Source organism: Diadema antillarum, unplaced genomic scaffold, assembly GCF_040938485.1.
Source record: "Diadema antillarum isolate AM-2024a unplaced genomic scaffold, OU_Dant_1.0 seq00001829_RagTag, whole genome shotgun sequence".
In the NCBI taxonomy this organism is placed as follows: Eukaryota; Metazoa; Echinodermata; class Echinoidea; order Diadematoida; family Diadematidae; genus Diadema; species Diadema antillarum.
Genome location: NW_027272502.1, coordinates 401487 through 423296, shown reverse-complemented (window position 1 = coordinate 423296; position 21810 = coordinate 401487).

The window sequence follows — 21810 nt, the reverse complement described above, 5'->3', positions numbered from 1 at the left end:
ACTTTTATTGTCAGATTTAGATGAAAATATTAGACAGACTGTGCAAGAGAAACTCCAAGTAGAGGAACTCTCTTCTGAAGTCTTTGATGCCAATTGGGTTAAAGTGTATGGTACACATTATCAGTTGTCTCTTTTGGTCTGCCATGATGTCGATGAGCTTCCACTGTTTGGTCAAATAGAGCATATCATTGTACACAACAATGACATTTTTTTTTTTTTGTACTTCTCTTGCTAGATACATTGCATTATAATTCACACTATCATGCCTTTACAGTAGAAATAAGTTTTCCACGTGGTCATGTTGTCAAGAATCAAAAGGAACTTGTTGACTACAAACCACTAGATTTAATGACAAACTTGTCAAACACAGACTCGAGGAAGTACGTGGCACCAAGGCATGTTCTTTTCAAGTAATTTAGACCTGTAGAGCCGATGTTATGTATGGTTTTGGTAAATGGTAACAAAATGTTCAAAAATAACTTCAATCAATAAGATATTGTGGACTCTTGTTAACCCTATGTAGCCCGGGCTATATTTATCTGTAGCCCCCCCCCCCCCCCCCCCCCCCCCCCCCCCGATCTTGGCCGCCGATCATTAATTTAATCTTAAAGAATGCTAATTTTTGGTACATTTTTCCTTTTGAACATCTGACCAAGTGTGCACTGAAAAATTTTATAATATTTTTGTAATGTAATATATGTAATATTTTCCATCTTTTTTTCTTTCGGGAAAAGCAAATTTATGATGCATGTGCATGAAAGCCAAGGATTTGGAAATGCACAGATTGATTTGTTGTTGCTTATTTCCTGGAGGAAAAAGAGAAAGGAAAATGCATGTTTTGATGTACAAATAGCTTTTTGTTAACTTGAATGACAAATTTGTCAAACACAGACTCGAGGAAGTACGTGGCACCAAGGCATGTTCTTTTCAAGTAATTTAGACCTGTAGAGCCGATGTTATGTATGGTTTTTGTAAATGGTAACAAAATGTTCAAAAATAACTTCAATCAATAAGATATTGTGGACTCTTGTTAACCCTATGTAGCCCGGGCTATATTTATCTGTAGCCCCCCCCCCCCCCCCCCCCCCCCCCAGATCTTGGCCGCCGATCATTAATTTAATCTTAAAGAGTACTAATTTTTGGTACATTTTTCCTTTTGAACATCCTGACCAAGTGTGCACTGAAAAATTTTATAATATTTTTGTAATGTAATATATGTAATATTTTCCATCTTTTTTTCTTTCAGGAAAAGCAAATTTATGATGCATGTGCATGAAAGCCAAGGATTTGGAAATGCACAGATTGATTTGTTGTTGCTTATTTCCTGGAGGAAAAAGAGAAAGGAAAATGCATGTTTTGATGTACAAATAGCTTTTTGTTAACTTGGTTGAGGAAAAAAAAATGAGAAAGAGACTCAAGACAACCAAGTACCTACATGGGTATTTCTTTTCATATGGGTACCAGGAGTAATTGTGTGATATCATGTGATGTCATGTTCATGTTACACATGAAACATTTAGGGGCTAATTGTGAATGAACATGTTACCAAAGAAATATGCGAGTGTTTGTGAGTGTAATGATTATTGGCTTTTATCTTAGGTATAACACAGTACAAAACAGCTTAGTTTCATTACGTATTAACCAATTTGAGGTCATACTTTGGTACCCATATAAATAGAAATACCCACATGCATATTTTTTGCCTTTAACTACTTTAGTATACAGGGTGGCTCCCAAATTGGGCAAAACTTTGTACATTTTAACATTTTCTTCTCTTGATCCAGATGTAGAATACAAGTTGTATTCTTTAGGTGTAAGTTGTGTATTGTTCATCATGATAATTCCTTTTTCCAGTTTCTTGAATAAACCAGAACCAAGTTTTGTTTGTCAAGATAATTTGGTTTGTTCCTTTTCCCTTCTCTATGTGTAATGTGTAATGAATTTCTGTGTTTGATTCTAATGCATTGATAGAGTGAGTTGGATTGAATTGTTGGTGCTAAATCGTTGGTTTTTGTTTTAACAACAATTTGGGGTTGAATTCTGCATATCACTGTTGTTAAAATAATGGTGTTAAATTTTATCACCGAAAATAGAATTGAATTGCAACACCAAAGATTGGTGTTGGAATCTTTCTTTTTTTTTTCTTTTTAACACCAAAAATAGAATTGAATTGCAACACCAAAGATTGGTGTTGGAATCTTTTTCTTTTTAATACCACAAATAGAATTGAATTGCAACACCAAAAATTGGTGTTGGAATCTTGTTTTTTACACCAAAAACAGAATTAAATTGCAACACCAAACATTGGTGTTGGATTTTTTTTTTAACACCAAAAACAGAATTAAATTGCAACACCAAAGATTGGTGTTGGACTCTTCTTTAACACCAAAAACAGAATTGAATTGCAACACCAAGAGTAGGATTGAATTGTTTAATTCCAGAACTTGGTGTTAAATAACACCAACCGGTGTTTTCCGATATAGATACCGGGAAAGTGTTAAAATCAACACCCATGGTGTTGGATTTAACACCATTGTTTTTGCAGTGTAGTCAGTTATTTGTCATACTACACTCTTCCTAGTATAAGATTTCAGTGACATTGGGCTGCAGCTGAAAAATGTTGTTATTTGGGCACTTTATGTCTACAGTATCTAGACCTACTGAAAAAAAAAAAAAAGTGGAGGGGGATATGTAGATATAGCAAGCCAAATAAAGTTCTCTCTTGAATTGAATGTGATATATTATTAACATATCTGTGTATTTCTTTGTGCGTGTTTACAATATGTTATAACACCAAAGCATGTCTACTGCATTGATAGATGAGCGACCAAACAGAATAAAGCAGGATTGATAGAGTGAGAAAATAATGATCGATGATGCCTCTCATACAACCCACATGTATCACTGTTAGGATGGTGAAGATAACTGGCATTTTGTATAATATACATGTTTTTATAGACCGTAATTTGCTTTGTGTTCCTATGACTATTTAAGCACTGTGGGTAAAGTTTGTAATTTCTTGTCATTTTTAGTTCGAGGTGTAGACACAAACAATTGTGACATAAGTTTTATGGGAGCATGCTTTGCATGTTTGCGTCGCATCGAATTGATACGATTCGAATATATAATTAGGCTAGGGATGTATGCAATGCTTACATTGTTTTCTTCACATTTTCTTTGAAATGACAAAATTTACGACTACAAATGTATAAAATTCAAAAGATCGTTCTAACTGTCATCTCATTATGAGACCTGTGACTAAAGCAGCAGTGAGTGCATGTAAACGCATCCATTCTTCTCATCTTTTTTCCTTCCTTTTCTTCAGAGTGGCTTTGTGAGGAGTCCTATCGTTCATCTTGGTGGAGATCTCGAATCCCTCTCACTTCTCAAACAGCTAAATGTGGTCTCCCTGTGCCCCAATGTGGAGAAGGTCTCTGTTTACATAGATGGTAGAAGCTCTACCTCATACATAGACAATGCGTGGCCGCTCTATTCTCACAACTTGGAGCTCAACCTGCAGGGTGACATATCAGAGTTTCTAAGCAACGGTTATTTAAGCCATTCCTTACTCGCACCACCTACAGTAATTAGGCTGTCTGTGACGGACGATTATGTGGGCAATGAAAAAGCCAAGAAGTTGATCAGATCTCTGAGCTCTTACCCTCATCTCAAGCATGTATCGTAAGTTTTAATAAAACCTAGTATCTCAAGCTTACTTTCATACAGTTGTTACGACCAAAATCACTCTGAGAATGATCGCACAAAAGAAACAATCAACTGATGTTCAGGCGGTTTATTAACAGTAATATTGTGGGTACAGACTGGTAATCGGCGTCACATCAGTACAACAATGATCAATAGAAACAGTTATTAATCGATAGTGGAATCACTTACACGTATTAAATAATCCTTTGAAAGTGTCCAAATACGATGTTCGATGCACAGACGAATGATCCTTGACGCACCGATGAATGATTCCTCCGACGTAACTCCAGAGGCGCAGGTTACGATAGTCCACGGTATAGATCCGGGGTAAAATCCACGATATATGTCCACGGCGAAACGTGCAGAGTCCAAACGTTATGACGACCACGTCCAGTTGATGCGTTGAATGATGATTCACTTAATATTGTCCAGCTAGGAATCCAGCCCGTCACAGCATTTCCGTAGCAATGTCCATTGACCCAAAAACATGGAGTCTATCACCAATGAAGGCAAATTAATTATCTGCAGGCAAAATGTTTCCCAGGCCAAGTATCTCCACAAACATAACAGGTCAGCAGGTAACACAGGACTGGCTATAACAAGTCGCTTCAGAGCCAGAAGTGACGTAACTCTCAGAGCAGAGGTGTTGGGTACTCTGCCTACTGCAGAGTTTCTCTGGTTTATATACTATCCATTCACCCCTTCTAGCACATTCTGTAACTCTCTCCAACCTGGGGCCACACATTCTAGCTAGTCCAAGTTCCAGGAATCCTGGATGACTCACTGCCTAACTATGTACAAAACATCATTACCACAAATAACTACCAATCACATTGGGCTACAGGGACAGTGCCTCACTCAGCCAAACATGTAAGCACTTCCCATAACTTTCTGGAATGGGTGAAATCATTCTAAATTGAGTGAGCTATAATGTATTTCCTGTTACATGCATGCACTGTATAGCTACATTGTATACCACCTAGAAAATTCTCCACTGATCTGGTCAGCCTGTATGTACTATATCTATACCACATAGAATGTTCTCCATTAATCTGGTCAACCTGTGTACATACACATTAAAACAACCATGCATACAGTACATCATACATGTACATAACTACTAGTGTGTACATTTGTGACACAGTTTATTCACTTGACTTCAACTGTAATTACTTTCCATCCCACAGAAGGGTGAAATGAAATACAGAGCATGCATTACGCAAATGATATCAATTTGTCAATTTCCAAGAAATATGTGTACATGATATAGCTTTGTTAAAGTTGTATTCCTCAAACTATTTCCATCTGCACAAACTTGCTTCGTTGGATATCACTTGTGTATGATAGATATCAATTCCACTTTTAAAATCTGATCTGAAAATTAAACACAAATTTTATATAATCATGCTCCAGAGAATTCTGTGTTACATAATTTTGAATGGAGTATGTCACTTTCTGCGGAGGAACAATCAAGGGAATAGGATGGAAAAAGTAAGAATTCATGTTGCGTTCTAACATATCTTTTATGTATTAAAGAAACTACAGAGAAACCACGATGTTGCATGTGTTCCTTTAAAATAGAGTTCCTTTAATCAAGGAACATATAGCTGGAAAGGTGTGAACTTTTTTCGTCTTTTGGGGAAGAGATTGGTTTTCGCATTAAAAATAATGTTTTAACAAACAAGAAAGAAAAGAGCATACATGAAAAAAGAGGGATTGCCATTGGATATTGATATAGGTTTGTGATGCATAAATATTGTTACGAAGCAGTTAAACGAGCGCATCAATATTGACTCGCTGGCTTCTTGTAGACACTGTTTGCTTATCATAAATACCCAGCATCACACGGATCAATGTACACATTGCTTTTGTTGTTTCTTTCTTTGTTTGTCTTAATTCAGGCTGATCAGGTGTGATACCTCAGAGGATCTTGACCCATTCTGCAGAGAAGTCAACGCAGAAGGGAGGCTTCTCATTTCAGTTGAGCACGGAGAATCAAGTATGCATCCCAGCAAATATACAATGTGTATATAAAAAAGTTAATCCAACTTGGGAAGGCTACCATTTCATACGTGTCAGTTATGGAGAGCATAATGTTAATTGTGAGGAAAGAGGAATTCTTCCTCTTTCCATTGATACCTAACTATGTTGACAAATGTCATGTATGACGAGCACATGACCTTTACAGCAAATAATGACAAATTGCTCCTTTTCCAAGTTTGAGTGCCACATGAAGAAACAATGCAAGTCTCACTGAATGGATGAGATCTGTCAATGAAAGTTACCAAGTAAACAGGCTTGCCTGTCCGAATGCAGGTTTGTGTTTAGTGTTCCTTCTAACATGTTTTTATTTTTGTGGTCCACAACCTTTAACATTGTCACCTGTCCAATAACGTTGTTACTCCCACTTAGGCCACACAACACAGTCCATTTTTCTCTGTTTATACTCAACTTATACCTTGCAGCACAAACCGTGTCTTAAATATGAAGAGAGATAATGGATAATGAGTTAGCCTTTGTGAGAGTGACCAAGATATCTACAACGGTGGCCATGTTGAAGGTTATGGGCCATAAAACATGGGCGTGACCAGGGGGGGGGGGGGGGTGCACTGGGTGCGAACGCACCCCCCTTCAGAACCTTAAAAAAAAAAAAAAAAAAAAACGCTTCAGTTTGCGAGCGATCTCAACGCCGGACGCTAAATAATTGTTCTTTTTTTATTTTTCTTCTTATCTTTTTTATTTTGCACCAGGAGGAAAAAAGAAACAACAACAAACCAAACCAAAACCAAAACAAAACAAAAACAAAAACAAAAAACAAAAACAATCGCACCCCGGCTCAGGCAGCACTGATGCTATACATACATCACGTGTTTACTATCTATCGCCCGTTTACTGTATACGTAAGGTATATTTCATTCATTGTGCAACGGATTATCAATTCAGAAAATACAAAAAGTCCGTCGCATGGGAGGGAGATACCCCGCCCAAACCCTCCCCATTTTAGGTCTCCAATCAGTGGCGTAACGGGGGGGGGGGGGGGGGGGGCACCCCCCCCCCCCCCAATCCGCTGGTTAAAAAAAAAAAAAGATCAGAATGGTAATTCAAGGGTTGGTAAACTGCTTTTGAAATTGACATGAAAGGGTGAGCAAGAAATTATTTTTTTTCTCTCTCTAAGATTGCTTTTAACCATAATTAAAGAGGCAACAAAAGTGTGAAACATTGTTCAAAAAGCCCGGAGCCGACAACAGATTGTGATTCAGCGTGATTCCTGGTTGGCATTCTGAATGATAAGCAGGATGGAGCAGTGTACTCAGAACATCCGAACGGCAAAGAGTCGCTGCAATGTTGCGCCATGTGATGTAGAATGTACACTTCTGTACCTTACACTTTGTTATATCAAAGCTAGATCACTGAGTGTTGCTTTACACACTATAGTTTATATAGGGCTCACACCCATAAATATTTCCCCATAGGGATGTGTGTTAAAAATCAAATTTCAAAAAATTCTGTAAAATTGCTGGGAGAAATGAGTTGTTTCAGCTTCACTAACCTGGATAAGTTAGATGTACCCTTTCATCCATCAAATTCTCAGGGTGGATAATGCAGTTCAAATTCCGTCCAGGGGTCCGAAAAGCCAGACTACGAGTTCTTGTCAGTCAAAAATCACCCATTTTCCGTACACGTATGTTACGGTCTTAAATTGTAACCCGGTCTTAAAGTGCAACTCGATGCCTAGGCTTCTGAAAATGTGTCAGAGCGATGCGTATGCAGCGGTCGAGCACACATTTCGTTGTGCCAATCTCCCATGGGAGAGAGGCTCAGTGCCAGTGGTCCTGTGGTGCAGACTCATTTACGACCAACAAGGGTGTGTGCCTGCAAATTAGCGGTATATCATGATAAATAATACATTTGTCATCATCAAGCACGTTCATTTCAATTCAATTCAATTGAATTCACTTGTTCTTCAACATGATATAAATGAAATCTTTAAAGAATATAAACTACTTAAAGGCAAAGGACCTTACCTTGTCACCAACGAAATAACAAAATTCATGTCAAACTATTACAGATTAATAACACGTTCTGAAGAACGTAGGAGTTCACTAGAAAGCAATAGCTTGACATGTACTCCTCAGAGTATAACCTTTCTAAAGAAATAGATTAGAGGGCAACTGGAGAGAGGAAAAGAAAGGAAACAAACTTCTTCTTTTTTGCACAAAGAACTAAGGAATGAAAATACAACTGTAGTTACTATACAACGCAGCACACCACATCTCGAGACATACGAGCACGGACGATATTAGGACAAGATGCCTGTACTTCAGAATATAATAGGAAGGGGGATGCAGACATGAGCTATAGGTTTGATACATTAAAAGAAAAAGAACAAAATGAAGAAAAAAGTGCAAAATCAACGATAAATAGAACAATTACGATTTTTTTTCATAATGTATTTCTTATTTTGTTTGTAAGATTTATTAATTTTTCTTCAACATATTTTGCTATAAATTATGAATCGAAATCATTTTCAGCGTTCAGCGAAATCTCAGAAAATATCAGATTACTATGTACATGATTTAAAGGGAAAAAAGAATGAATGTGCACAATAATTCTATTATCAAAATATATTGCATTACCAAAATTAATGTGCAAATAATTACATAAGAAATCATGGATTTTTTTTTTTTGTATACCTTCTTCAATAACAAGAACCAAATGATAGAGCTAGGCAAATAGTATAGTTAAGTTAGAAGCTTCATGTTTATATGGCGGTATCCAGGCGTGTCCATGGTAGGGGGAGGTGGAATTTTCACATTTCCATCTTCTTGAAAAATATGACATATACATCTCCACTAAACTTAAATTTGGGAGGATAAAGGAATCCCACTTTGTTTGAAGGGGCACCGAATCCAAAGACCTCAACATACGGGACTGTTTGAACAAAATACACCCAAATCTTCTCCAGAACCAGAAGTAACAGAGCTGATGCAATGCTATATTAGAAGGGGAATGTATGAATGATTTCTTTTTATTTGCTATGTCGGATGGGGGGGGGGGAGGAGGAGGGCGGCGTAATGTTCATATTTTTGACATCTTCTTGAAAAGATTTTTACTTTACATGGCAGGTAGCATCCCTAGAGTAATTCAACACCTAACACTGTATTGTTACATAAACAATGTAACGGTTTTGCTGGCTTGTAACTCTTTTTTTTTGTGGACTTTTAATATGTATCTGCTCAAATTTTGCCTATAGCACATTCCTGACTGTTTTACATCCCAAGTTGAGGAAGGTCCTCTAGGGTTTTTCACTTTAAAAACCACAGATGGTGGCCACTGATGAAGCGAAGGAAAGTGATTTCATCATTTTTATTGCCTTTCTTTTTTTTCTGATCGGTGAGGTATCTACTGCTTGTATGGTAAAATCCACAATTTTATCTGGAAATGCAAACTTCATTCCCCATGCTTTCACTTTTCTTTTTATTTCATCTCTGCTTTCTGTCTTGATGATTTCCTTATTTCTCATTTGCAAAATTAGCCATGATTAATGGTGAACAAATAAGTATGTTTTCGAAGGTGTTTGTTGATACATTATACCAAACAGAAACAACAATAAATGATATGAAAAGAACTGCTCACATGGGACCTGACGTGCAGGCCTACATATTGGTATCTGCTCCACGTAATGTGCGGTTTATTGCACATGATTGTTCTCGAAAACACCCCACAAAATATCTTGCATACAGAAATGATCATCCCTATTGTGATTTTTTAAGTGAGCAAACATTTTACAAATCACTATGATAAGGAAAAGTTGCTTGGTATATCAAGAGGTTTTAACATCTACAAGACTAGTATATCATATTGCTGTTTAAAGTCATACAAGACACTCGCACATCACGCGTTAACAACACACTGACACGAGACACTCACATATGCAAGTTATACAAAGATTAGCTACCAAACCAAATTGTGAAAAGATGGCAATTTTAACTTCTTGAATTTAGGTTGCCAGTATGATGGTTTGCACACATACTTGTCATTCCAACCCCCCCCCCCATTTCAGTGCTATTCAATCCGTCATCTCCTCATCTGTCATCCACCTCTTCATCTACAACGCCTCTTAAGAAATAAGCGCACTTTATATTATAATGATGGAATCTTGTAAGTAGGGAAGAAAATGATAATATTTCTTTATCTATGACATGTTGAAATACAGGCATACAAAATAAATGTATTTTTTCTATTCTAAAACCAAAGCAAATATAAAAGTTCTGATATGAATGAGTTGGTAAGCTTTGAAAATAATTATAACGTGATTCTGCTGACAGTCGCTTATACACACTGCACAGTATACCAAATCCTTTCCGAGCAATATCTTGACATGACGTGCATCATACATAAATAAGGTTGGTCACCTCAGAGTGACAATACATGTGTATGTACGTTTTACAGTGTGCAATAATCTACTTGGATAGTTCAAGGGAAACATTGCACACACGTATGTTATGGAGCCCATTTCACAGTCCCCTCCTGAGCATTGTTTGGGAGGGGAGGATTACCACACTATTCTTTTGAATTACACATCGACAGTATTGCGTCATATGCCATCACTGATAATGCCCTTTTCGACAATGCAATGCATATTATATGTTTCTAAATCTGCCCTCAAAGACTCTAATGTGTAAGATTCCATTATGATTACTCAATAGCTGAGAAAATATCTTTAGCGAATATCTATTAAGGCACTGAGAACAAAAAGAGCAAAAACCCAGCCTATTACAAATTCCGAATTTGCTTGTGTCTAATGGTAACAGTGAACATTTACATACAATATTTTTGCACACTAATGCATCAAATGAAAAAAGGAATTATATGAATAAACAAATACTTGCTGATAAAAAGCTGAAATACCCGTGAAATCGTGAAATAAATGACTATAGAAATGGCAAGATTGAAACCTTGTCACACTCCCAGGTACAATGACTCTCCAAAGTAGATAGTATTTTATCAAATGTTTAAATAGAAAACCTTTCATGGAGGATACTTTGGCAACTGAATGCAACTTACATTGTAAATTTTGACGATCATAGAATATGTACAGATTATTAGTTTATTTAGATACCGTCACACATTGACTACAACAAATACAATACTACAGCTTGGAATACCAGAATGCTGAATAGGTCAACTGGCAGTGGAATAGCTGGAATGTAATTAACATATACATGCATGTATACATCAGAAATGGCAAGATTGGTAGACTTGTTACAGTCCCAGTCAGAATGACTTCCAAGTCACAGAGGTTATTAGGCAACTGAAAACAACTCAAGTTGAACAATCATCGAAATCATCGATATGATTATAGTCCTATGTACAATCCATTGCTTTTTATATAATCACACACTACTACAACAAGTACAAAAAATGAGTCTGGAATGCTAACGCTGAGTAGGTTGGATTTGAAATACTGCAGCTGGAATGTCAGCATCACCACTGCCTCGACACGCAAATGACTGTCCATCTTCTTGCCATTCGCCGAGCCTTTCTTCGCCATCATCATCTGATTTTCTGCCTGGACGTGGTTGACACTGACACTCAAATAGCGATGTAAACAGGAACAAACACCACAATAACAATACTCTGCAATTCATTTTCGAAACTTTCAAAGTGCAATTGGTAGCAAGCGAGCGGAAGACGGAAAGAACTGGCTGATAACGTACTCAAAACCACGGATGGTGTGTGAGCAGACGACAGAAAGAACTGGCCTATAAACTTATCCAAAACCACAGGTGGCGCTCTATATGCGAGACACACTTTCAGAAGCCTAGGCACCGAGTTACACTTTAAGACCGGGTTACACTATAGGGCTCACACCTGTAAATAAAATGGACTGTCCCAGACCCCTTCACAAATTCGTACCAAAGATACCAAAATAAATGAAGAAAAAAAATTAATTAAAAATCAATGATGTAGTTTGGCAAAAAACTGAATAGCTGTAGATATTGAGTATGAATTCCTCTACAAACTGCATTTTGGTTGGAAGATGAAAGCTTTTCTGATGGAATTTGAGGGGACTATATTTCATTGGGTACATGTACGGAAAATAGGTAATTTTTTGAGTGACAAGAACTCGTAGTCTGCCTTTGCGGACCCCTGGACAGAATTAGAGCAGAACAACCCACTCTGGCAATCTGATGGATGAAAGGTAATATCTCACTTATTCAGGTTAGTGAAGATGAAACACCTCATTTCTCCCAGCTATTTTACAGAATTTTTTGAAATTTGAATTTTAACACACGTCTCTATGGGGAATTATTTACCCGTGTGAGCCCTTTAAGACCTTAACACACGTACCCAATGAAATATAGTCCCCTCAAATTCCACCAGAAAAGCTTTCATCTTCTAACCAAAATGCAATTTGTAGAGGAATTCATACTCAATATCTGCAGCTATTCAGTTTTAAGCCAAACTACATCATTGATTTTTAATCAATTTTTTTCTTCATTTATTTTGGTATCTTTGGTACGAATTTGTGAAGGGGTCTGGAACATTCCATTGTATTTACGGGTGTGAGCTCTATACACCCATAAATATTTCCCCATAGGGATGTGTGTTAAAAATCAAATTTCAAAAAATTCTGTAAAATAGCTGGGAGAAATGAGGTGTTTCAGCTTCACTAACCTGGATAAGTTAGATGTACCCTTTCATCCATCAAATTCTCAGGGTGGATAATGCAGTTCAAATTCTGTCAAGGGGTCCGAAAAGCCAGACTACGAGTTCTTGTCACTCAAAAAATCACCCATTTTCCGTACACGTATCCAATGAAATATAGTCCCCTCAAATTCCACCAGAAAAGCTTTCATCTTCTAACCAAAATGCAATTTGTAGAGGAATTCATACCCAATATCTACAGCTATTCAGTTTTTTGCCAAACTACATCATTGATTTTTAATCAATTTTTTTCTTCATTTATTTTGGTATCTTTGGTACGAATTTGTGAAGGGGTCTGGAACATTCCATTGTATTTACGGGTGTGAGCCCTATAGAAATGCCTTGCATTGCCAATAATAAGACTTGACCTGGCCTATATTTCCCAACTTTTCCATGTATAAAACACACACACACACAAACACAAACAATTAGGGGATGCTCTAAAGTGCAGATTTTGGACGTCCTTCCCCTGCTTGGTCACTTCGACGCCACCTCGCTGGTCATACCTCCCCTAATCATGAACAACCGAAATCCTTGACTATCAGTGGCGCACCCCCCCCCCCTTAATTTCCAAATCAAAAAAAAAAAAACCATAGCTACAAACGACAGTTTTTGGACTGTAAAATGTCAAAATCAGTTCAAACTTTATTTCATTTTTCGAAAAGAACATAAACATTTCACTTTCTTTGGTAGCATAGAATAAGGTTGCATAATCAAAACAAAGTAAATTGAGAAAACATAACTGCGGAACCTTGGGGTAACAAAAACGTTGTAAGGAAAATTGATTGACTGAAGTGATACAGACGATATAATCGTTATGCCATTCTCCTGATGTTGCTGCCAGTAATTGCCAGCAGTTGTGCCCGGTGCGCCACCCCCCTTAATTTCGAAAACGAAAAAATATAGCTACAAACGGCAGTTTTTTGACTGTGTCAAAATTTTCAAAGCTCACTCGTTCTGTTCGCTCGCATTTAATTTCATGCCATTCTCCTTATGTTACTGCCAGTAATTGCCAGCAGTTGCTCCCTGTGCGCCCCCCTTAATTTCAAAAGCGAAGAAATATAGCTGCAAACGGAAGTTTTTTTGACTGTAAAATGTCAAATTTTTTAAGGTCGCTCGCTCCACTCGCTCGCATTTGAATCGTTATCCCATTTTCCTGATGTTTTTGCCAGTAATTGCCAGCAGTTGCGCCCGGTGCGCCCTGCTTGATTTCCAAAGAGAAAATATAGCTACAAACGGTAATTTTTTTGAATGTAAAATGTCAACATTATTTTTCAAGCTCGCTCGCATGTAGTCGCTTTGCCATTCTCCTGATATTACTGCTAGTAATTGCCAACAGTTGCGCCCGGTGCCCCCCCCCCCCCCCACCTTAAATTTTCAGAACGAAAAAATGTAGCTAAAAACGGCATTTTGAAAACTGTGAAATGCCAACATTTTCGAGCCCGCTCGCTTCGCTCGCTCGCATTTAATCGTTGTGCCATTCTCCTGACGTTGCTGCCAGTAATTGCCAGCAGTTGCGCCCGATGCGCCACCCCCCCCCTTTAATCTCCAAAACGAAAAGATAGAGCTAAAAGCGGCAGTTTTTGGACTGTAAATTGTCAAAATTATCAAGCTTGCTCGCTCCGCTCGCTCGCAATTCCTCGTTATGCCATTATCCTAATGTTGCTGCCAGTAATTGTAAGCAGTTGCGCCCGGTGCGCCCCCTTCATTTCAAAAGCGCAAAAAATATAGCTACAAACCGCAGTTTGAGATTGTAAAATATCAAAATTTTCAAGCTCGCTCACATTTAATTGTTATGCAATTCTCCTTGCTTTTTCCTTTTACAAAAACTAAGGTCCCTCCGTGGGAGAGGTATCCCCCTCCTACACCCTCTCCCGCTCGGTTTCTTCGCTCCCTCGCCGAGGATCTCACACCGTCACATAATGTACCCCGTAATAGTCCTTCATAGTATTTTTATTTTCACCATGCTCGGTAAACGCGACCTTTACACTCTTGTTTTTTCAAAAAGTTCCTACCGTGGGAGTGGGTATCCCCCTCCAACACCCTCCGCACTGAAGGAGCGGAATGGATCATCGCCGAGGATCTCACACCGTCACATAATGTACCCCCGTATAGTCCTTCATAGCGAAAGATTCGTGCATGTATACAATCACATGTATAATAATATACTATATATAGAGTATGTGTAAATGTACATGATGACACAGGAGCCAATAGATCACATTAAAAAAAAATCTCACAGTTTACATTTACTGTCAAAACGCACCCCCTTTAAAAAAAGCTGGTGACGCCACTGTAAAAGGTTAGAACAACCCCAAACACAAATCTGCATTCATACAGGCCAGCCTGTTAATTTGGTCACTTTTATTGACAGATCTCATCTATTTATCAATAAGACTTCATTATTCCTTCATGTGACACTCAAACTTGGGAAAGTGCAATTTGCCATTGTTGTCTCTAAAGTTCATGTGCTCAATCACGCAAGGCATTTGTCAACATAACCAGGTAAGAGAAAGACTTCTTCTTTCTTCACAACCACCACTGCACTCTCGATTAGTGACAATTATGAAATGGGAACCCTCCAAAGCTGGGTGACTTTTTTTTTTCTATAGGCTCTGTAGATGTAGTATTATACCAAATGCAATTCTGTGCAATCTGTATTTATCATCATCTTCGAACTTTTTTTCTCCATCATATCTGCGTCCTTCAGGCAAACTGATTTAGATATTCACATAACCACTTCCCTAAATGTAAATGTGTATGCATACAATTGAAGACCTAAATATAAGAACGACCCAAGTGCAATTTTTGGTCAAATTCAGTTTGACATTGGAAATTGTAGCTTATGCAAGGACTCATCTTGTGTATGAATGATACGTCCTAATTACCCCCGGAAGTGCCTGAAATGAATGAGTAAAATCTTATATGAATGTAAGACTGACCCAAGTCCAGGACTTGGGGCATTTTTACATTCATATTATAGCGCCCTCTCTCATCGCTTCTCTCAACTGCTAGCCTATCATGATGATTCAAAGAACGACCCAAGTCCATCGCACGAAATGACATCTCCACAATTAATGTAAATGTTAATCGTCATAATTATATATATTCTAATTTGTTTATACAATGTTGCCTTCCCATCACAGTTGAATAGAATATTATTGGACAAATAGAAAAGATATGATTTTTTTTTTTAAGTTTACTCGAAATGGCCTTCCATGAACTTGGGTCGTTCTTTATGCAGATTTTCAATTACATGTTTGTGTGTGTGCATAGTGTTTACTCGTTCATACAGTAAAAAAAAAAGAAAAAAAAACACAAAGTGTTGTAGTCATGACATGACGGGGTGTGCCAGCTAAAACTTTGCTCTATTTGAAAATCTTTTATTTATTTATTTATTTTTTTGTAAAGTGTTGTCACAAAAATTCATAGAGAGCTTTATGCAAATGATTTTTTTTAATGTCTTCTGTAACTGCTGAGTAGAAAGTGTCAGCATTGATATAAATATAGATTAAGAAGTCAGACTTCAGGATACAATGACTCAGGTGCTTTGCATCTAATGTTGATATCGCAAACTAACTATCATCACCATGTAATTCAGTACTGCATCAGAAAAATACAGGTGCAAGTGGGATATCAAACAAATGTAGAATATTTATGTGTTTGCTTTGTGCTGCTGTATTCAGTTTAAATTCTAACGTAACCAAGCGAATCCTTGTGTGTGTGTGTGTTTGTGTGTGTGTGCGCGCGCGCGCCCGCTAGAAATCATTCAGGGCTCACCATTAGGTTTAGGTATGATCTATGAAGCATCCACATAAAGACAATTTGTAAAAAATCCCTGACTGCCCTCAGTAGATCATAGGTTCTCAAAGAAGACTTCATTCTTTCCCCCTGCAGACCATATGTGACCCTGCACCTCAAAACAAACAAAAAGTCGCCAGACATGAATTTTGAGTTAAGACCATATTCTGAAAGAGCAGACTTTGAGCTTTAAAGTGATGTGTAACTCAAATCAAATGGACTCTCCTAACCTATCTAAATATTGGAAAGAAAGCACAAACTCAGGAAAAGTGTGAACTGAGAAAAGAGGCTCTGAAGTACAGTGTCTATTCAAGCGCTTAATCTTTACCAAACCGTGCTGGCTGTGCGATGAATGGGACAAAAAACCGGAAGAAAACCGTCAGAGTAACAACAATGAAGGGATTATCAGATTAAATTGAAATTGAGCATTCCTCATTAACACATTCTGTCCATAATTAACGCCAACTTTCAAAGCAGTAGCACTATCCTTTCAAAAATTATTAGAGTTGAAAGTGAAGAGTGTGGACAAGGCTTTTCAGAAATGAAAAAAGGATTCTAAAGACACACCTAATCACACTATTCTACCAAAAATGTTCGAGATAAACTGCTAAAAAACACACTTTTCTGCCCGTTTTATGATACCAAATTTTAGCATAATGTACAAGAAGACCCGCTCTTTCAGAAAATATGAAAAAGTCAAGTTCGGCTAGGTTGACCCATTTCACTTATTTTCAGTCCCCACGCAAAATCAGTGTGTGCGACTTTATGTTCGTTTTGAGGTGCACGGTCACATATTTAACATCTCTTTGTATTGTCCGTTTAGACCAGGCGTCCACTAGGGCGCGGACAAGATGCGGACAAGCCCCGGAATGCAAATTTGGTATTCCGCACTCCTTCGGGAACCTGTCCGCACGTTCCTGAACGTGTCCGCTGACTGTCCTAAACATGTCCGGGCGTTTCCGCGCCTTCGGGAGAGAGAAAAATTTCCGCGTCCAAATTTTGATCGAGACCAAAATTTGGACGCGGAAATGAACTTCCTGACACCTTCGGCGACTTGTCCTGACGATGTCCTGACGATGTCCCGCCTGTCCGGAAACCTTCCGCTCCTTCCGCACACGCTCCGGAAAGAATCCCGCGGTGTGGGGAAGCTTCCCGAATGAAAGCGGAAGACACCAGGAATGGTTTAGGACAGCGCGGAGCCGATGCGGATCTAAATATGCAAGTGTCCGGAACCGATGCGGAAATTTTGTGATCCAGACACGAAAATGTCGACACTTTCCGCGAGCGTCATGCCAATGAAACGCAAAATAAGCAAGAAGGGAGGCGAGGCCCCCATGCAAATATCCCCATCACAGGCACGCCTTTCGTCTAGTGATGAAGAACAGGTAAATCTAAGGAATTTCCGGTCCCACAAGGCAAAGAAGAAGGTAGTAGAGACTGTGCCAAAAGCAACCAGAAAGAAGTGAAATCAGCCCAATAACTTCCTAGTAAGTTTGTTTTGATTTGATCTTTTCAGAAATTATTTTTCATCTGAGTGACTTTCCTGGTTCCTATTGCTTACTATAGTACATTTTCCTTTATGTTGTTTTCGTATTTTATTTGCAAACAAACTAGGTTGTCCCATGTGACAGCCCAGCTGAAAAATCACAAAAGTAGGTGGAAGTACACTCAGAAAAAAAGCATAGAATTTTTGGCTAAATGTTAATGTTATAAACATGAACAAGTTGTTATTCATACGTAAATGCTTTCTAATGATACAACATATTAGAATAAAAGACAAATTCATCACACTACAAAGCATGAATTCAATTGCAAAGATATACCTGTGGCCTCATTACAATGTAATATCTTTGAAGCCCAAAATAACAATGAAAGGTAAAGATGATGGAGGAAAATGAAGAATTTTCTGTCACTTCAAAACTCAAGTGAAATGAAAGAAAAAAAGCAATAAATCATGAACTCGAAATAGTGTTAAATTTCTGTCTTTCTTTTGCTTTGTTTTTTGCTGAGTGTATATATTTAAGTACACATTAAGCATCACAAATCATTTCAGAAATATTCTTTACCTGAATGATTTTCGTAGTTGTTATTACCTAATATTTTTTTTCTTCTTTTTGTTTTAGTTGCAAACAAACTCGATGGTCCAATTTGACAGCCCAGCTGAACCCCCCCCCCCAAAAAAAAAGTAAATTAAAGTAGGTTACAATTATTTCCCCATTTTTACACTTCATTGGCAATAGGCTAGTAAGCTCTTAGCATGAAAAAAAAATATTCGGACTTGAAACTGTTCAAAAGTGATCAAAATAAGAGAGGGTTAGAGAACGAAAAACAAATTTAATGATTAGGATCATTTTGGCATGCTCTACAGAAGTATCAGACAAAACATGTATATACTTCACGATGGATAAAGCACATGTCTAAAAAAAGGGAATAAAGAATATATATATATATACATATATATATATATATATATATATATATATATAGTAACATAAGTAACAGTTAGTAATATAAGTAACAAAACTGCAACAAAGTTCATGCTGTATTCACCATGGGTTTATTTCTTGTGAAGAAAACCGTTGGTGAATACAGCATGAACTTTACAAAGTTCATGCTGTATTCACCAACGGTTTATTTCTTGTGAAGAAATAAATCGTTGGTGAATACAGCATGAACTTTGTTGCAGTTTTGTTACTTATCTTTTTATCTTGCCCACACGTGGACTACCTTATCAACATGATTATGTATACATATATATATATGTATATACATTTACATTTTTATGTATATTATATTTTTTATGGTTCAAAATGTTTGAGAATATCATCCATGTGACTGTAGGCAGAGAAAAAATTGTTCTCCCAGATGAGACAAATCAAAAATAAAAAAAAATGAGTCGTCAGTCGACATGCAGACAATCCTATTCTTCGACTTTTGGTGGTCACATTTATCAAATGATATTGACCAATCATATTAATATAATATCAGCCGCTACTGCGGAAGCAAAACAAGGAGCTTCAATGACGGCTAGCAGTCAAATGAGGAAAAGTCAAAGTCAGCGCCAAATTTATACCTTTCCATTTTCCTGGTATTGTCCGCAGTTTGTCCGCATGCCTAACTTTTGTTGTCCGGAAGGCATCCTGATTGTCCGCGTTCATTCCTGGTGTGATCCTAGATGTTTCCGCGCTGCCCGGCTACGATTAGCATATTCCGAAGTATTTCGCGCTCTTCCGGAGTGATTCCTAGGAATGTCCGCAGTCAGTCCGCGGACAGTCCGCGGACAGTCCGCGGACAGTCCTAGGAATGTCCCAGGACAACTTGATTCACAAAGTTATTCCGCGCTTGTCGCGGACAGGATGCCGAAATAACAAAATTTGCTTCCGCAACCCTTCCGGGGCTTGTCCGCGCCCAAGTGGACGTCCGCCCTTAATAGTATTCAGCTCTTTGGGTTCATCAGTCTCTGATTTTAACCCCAATGCAAACTCTGCTAATAAGATTGCTAGACAAGATGGAGATTGTGGGTGAAATTGTATACAATATTGTGCTCCAAGCTCAGATATAATTCACTGTAAGAAATCAGAGATGAAAGACAGCTATACAGTGGCGAATCCAGGCATTGCGTAAAGGGGGTTGGAGTTGGGGGCGCAAACAGTTTTATCTGACATTGTCTGATGCTACTTCCGGGTTTCATTTCATTTTTTTTATACCCCCGCCAAACGAAGTTTGAAGGGGGTATATAGGAATCAGCGGACGGTCGGGCGGTCGGGCGGTCGGTCGGTCGGGCGGTCGGTCGGGCGGTCGGTCGGGCGGTCGGGCGGTCGGTCCGTTGCAAATCTTGCGTCGCGAACTACTTCCTCAGTTTTCAACCGATTCCCATAAAACTTGGCACAGATGTGTGCCTTGGGTTGTAGATGTGCAAGACGTATTTTTTGACAGTACCCAAAAGTACGTTGCCATGGTAACGGCATATTATGGGCAAAAATGGGTACAAATCTTGCGTCGCGAACTCCTCCCACAGTTTTTGATCAATTTTTATGAAATTAGGTACAGATGTTCGTCTGAATATGTTAATGTGCAAGACACATATTTCCGCAGTGGCAAAAAGTGCGTTGCCATGGTAACGGCATGTTATTGGTAAAATATAGGGCAAAATGCTTCATGGCAAAACTGCTTCATCAGTGTTCTTCCAATTCTCATGGAATTCATATTGAATGTTTGTCTTAGGATATAGGTCAGCATGACACATTTCTTGACAGTGACAAAAAGTATGTTGCAATGGTAACAGCTCACATATTATTATGAGCCAAAATGATGGAAAATTTTGTGTTGCAAACTACTTCCTCAGTTTTTGCCCAATTTCCATGAAACTTGGTACAGATGTGTGCCTTTGGTTGTAGATGTGCAAGACGCATTTTTTGACAGTACCCGAAAGTACGTTGCCATGGTAACGGCATATTAATGGCAGAAGATCAAGGAAAGATCTTGCGGGTTTAACTACTTCCTCAGTTTTTTTACCAAAGCTTATGAAATGTGGCACACACCTTGATCTTGTTGGGAAGATGTGGAAGACATATTTTTTGGACGTGTCGGAAGCTGCGTTGCCATGGTAACGGCATATAAATGGCAGAAGATCAAGGAAAGATCTTGCGGATTGAACTACTTCCTCTGTATTCGACTGAAGCTCATGAAATGTGGCACACACATTGGTCTTGGTGGGAAGATGTGCAAGACATATTTTTAGGACGTGTCGGAAGCTGCGTTGCCATGGTAATGGCATATTAATGGTGGAAGATCAAGGAAAGATCTTGTGGATTGAACTACTTCCTCAGTTTTTGACAAAAGCTTATGAAATGTGGCACACACAATAGTCTTGGTGGGAAGATGTGCAAGACATATTTTTCGGACGTGTCGGAAGCTGCGTTGCCATGGTAACGGCATTTAAATGGCAGAAGATCAAGGAAAGATCATTCCTTGGGTAAGACTGTCGTCACGGGGCGGGGGTATTAATCACCTTAAGTGATATTTCTAGTTTTCATTTTATTTCTGTTGTTTTAACAACAAACACAGAGGTGGAGCGTGCCAGGTGCGCCCCTTTGGATCCGCCACTGGCTACAAATTGTATGCAGACTTTTAAGTCTGTTTGTTTGTTTGTTTGTTGTTGTTTTTATAGATGTGCATACTGTTATATGTTGGAACACCTCTAATCATTTTCATTTTGCTTGCATACAAACTTTCAGAGCGCCCGAGGCGGTGGTGGGAATGGTAAAATTCAACGACGTAGATAGAATCTCGTCACGGACATTGCTGTACCGGACAGACGTTCTACAGCTGCTCTAGGTGAACTTTGGTAATACACCAGCTTGTGACATTCCTGCCTCCGATGTTGGCCAGAATCTTTCATTTCTTTATTGCTTTTGAGTATTATTGTATCCTAAGATGTAAAGATGTTCTTTGTAATGCATGTGCTATCATTGTGTGTATAATCAGTTGCTTTATGGAAATTTTCATTGCCCAGTGTAATTGTTATCAATTGTGGTTTTATATGTTTACAGTCAATCATTTGTTGACGATGTGTCTCATGTCGGTAAAAAA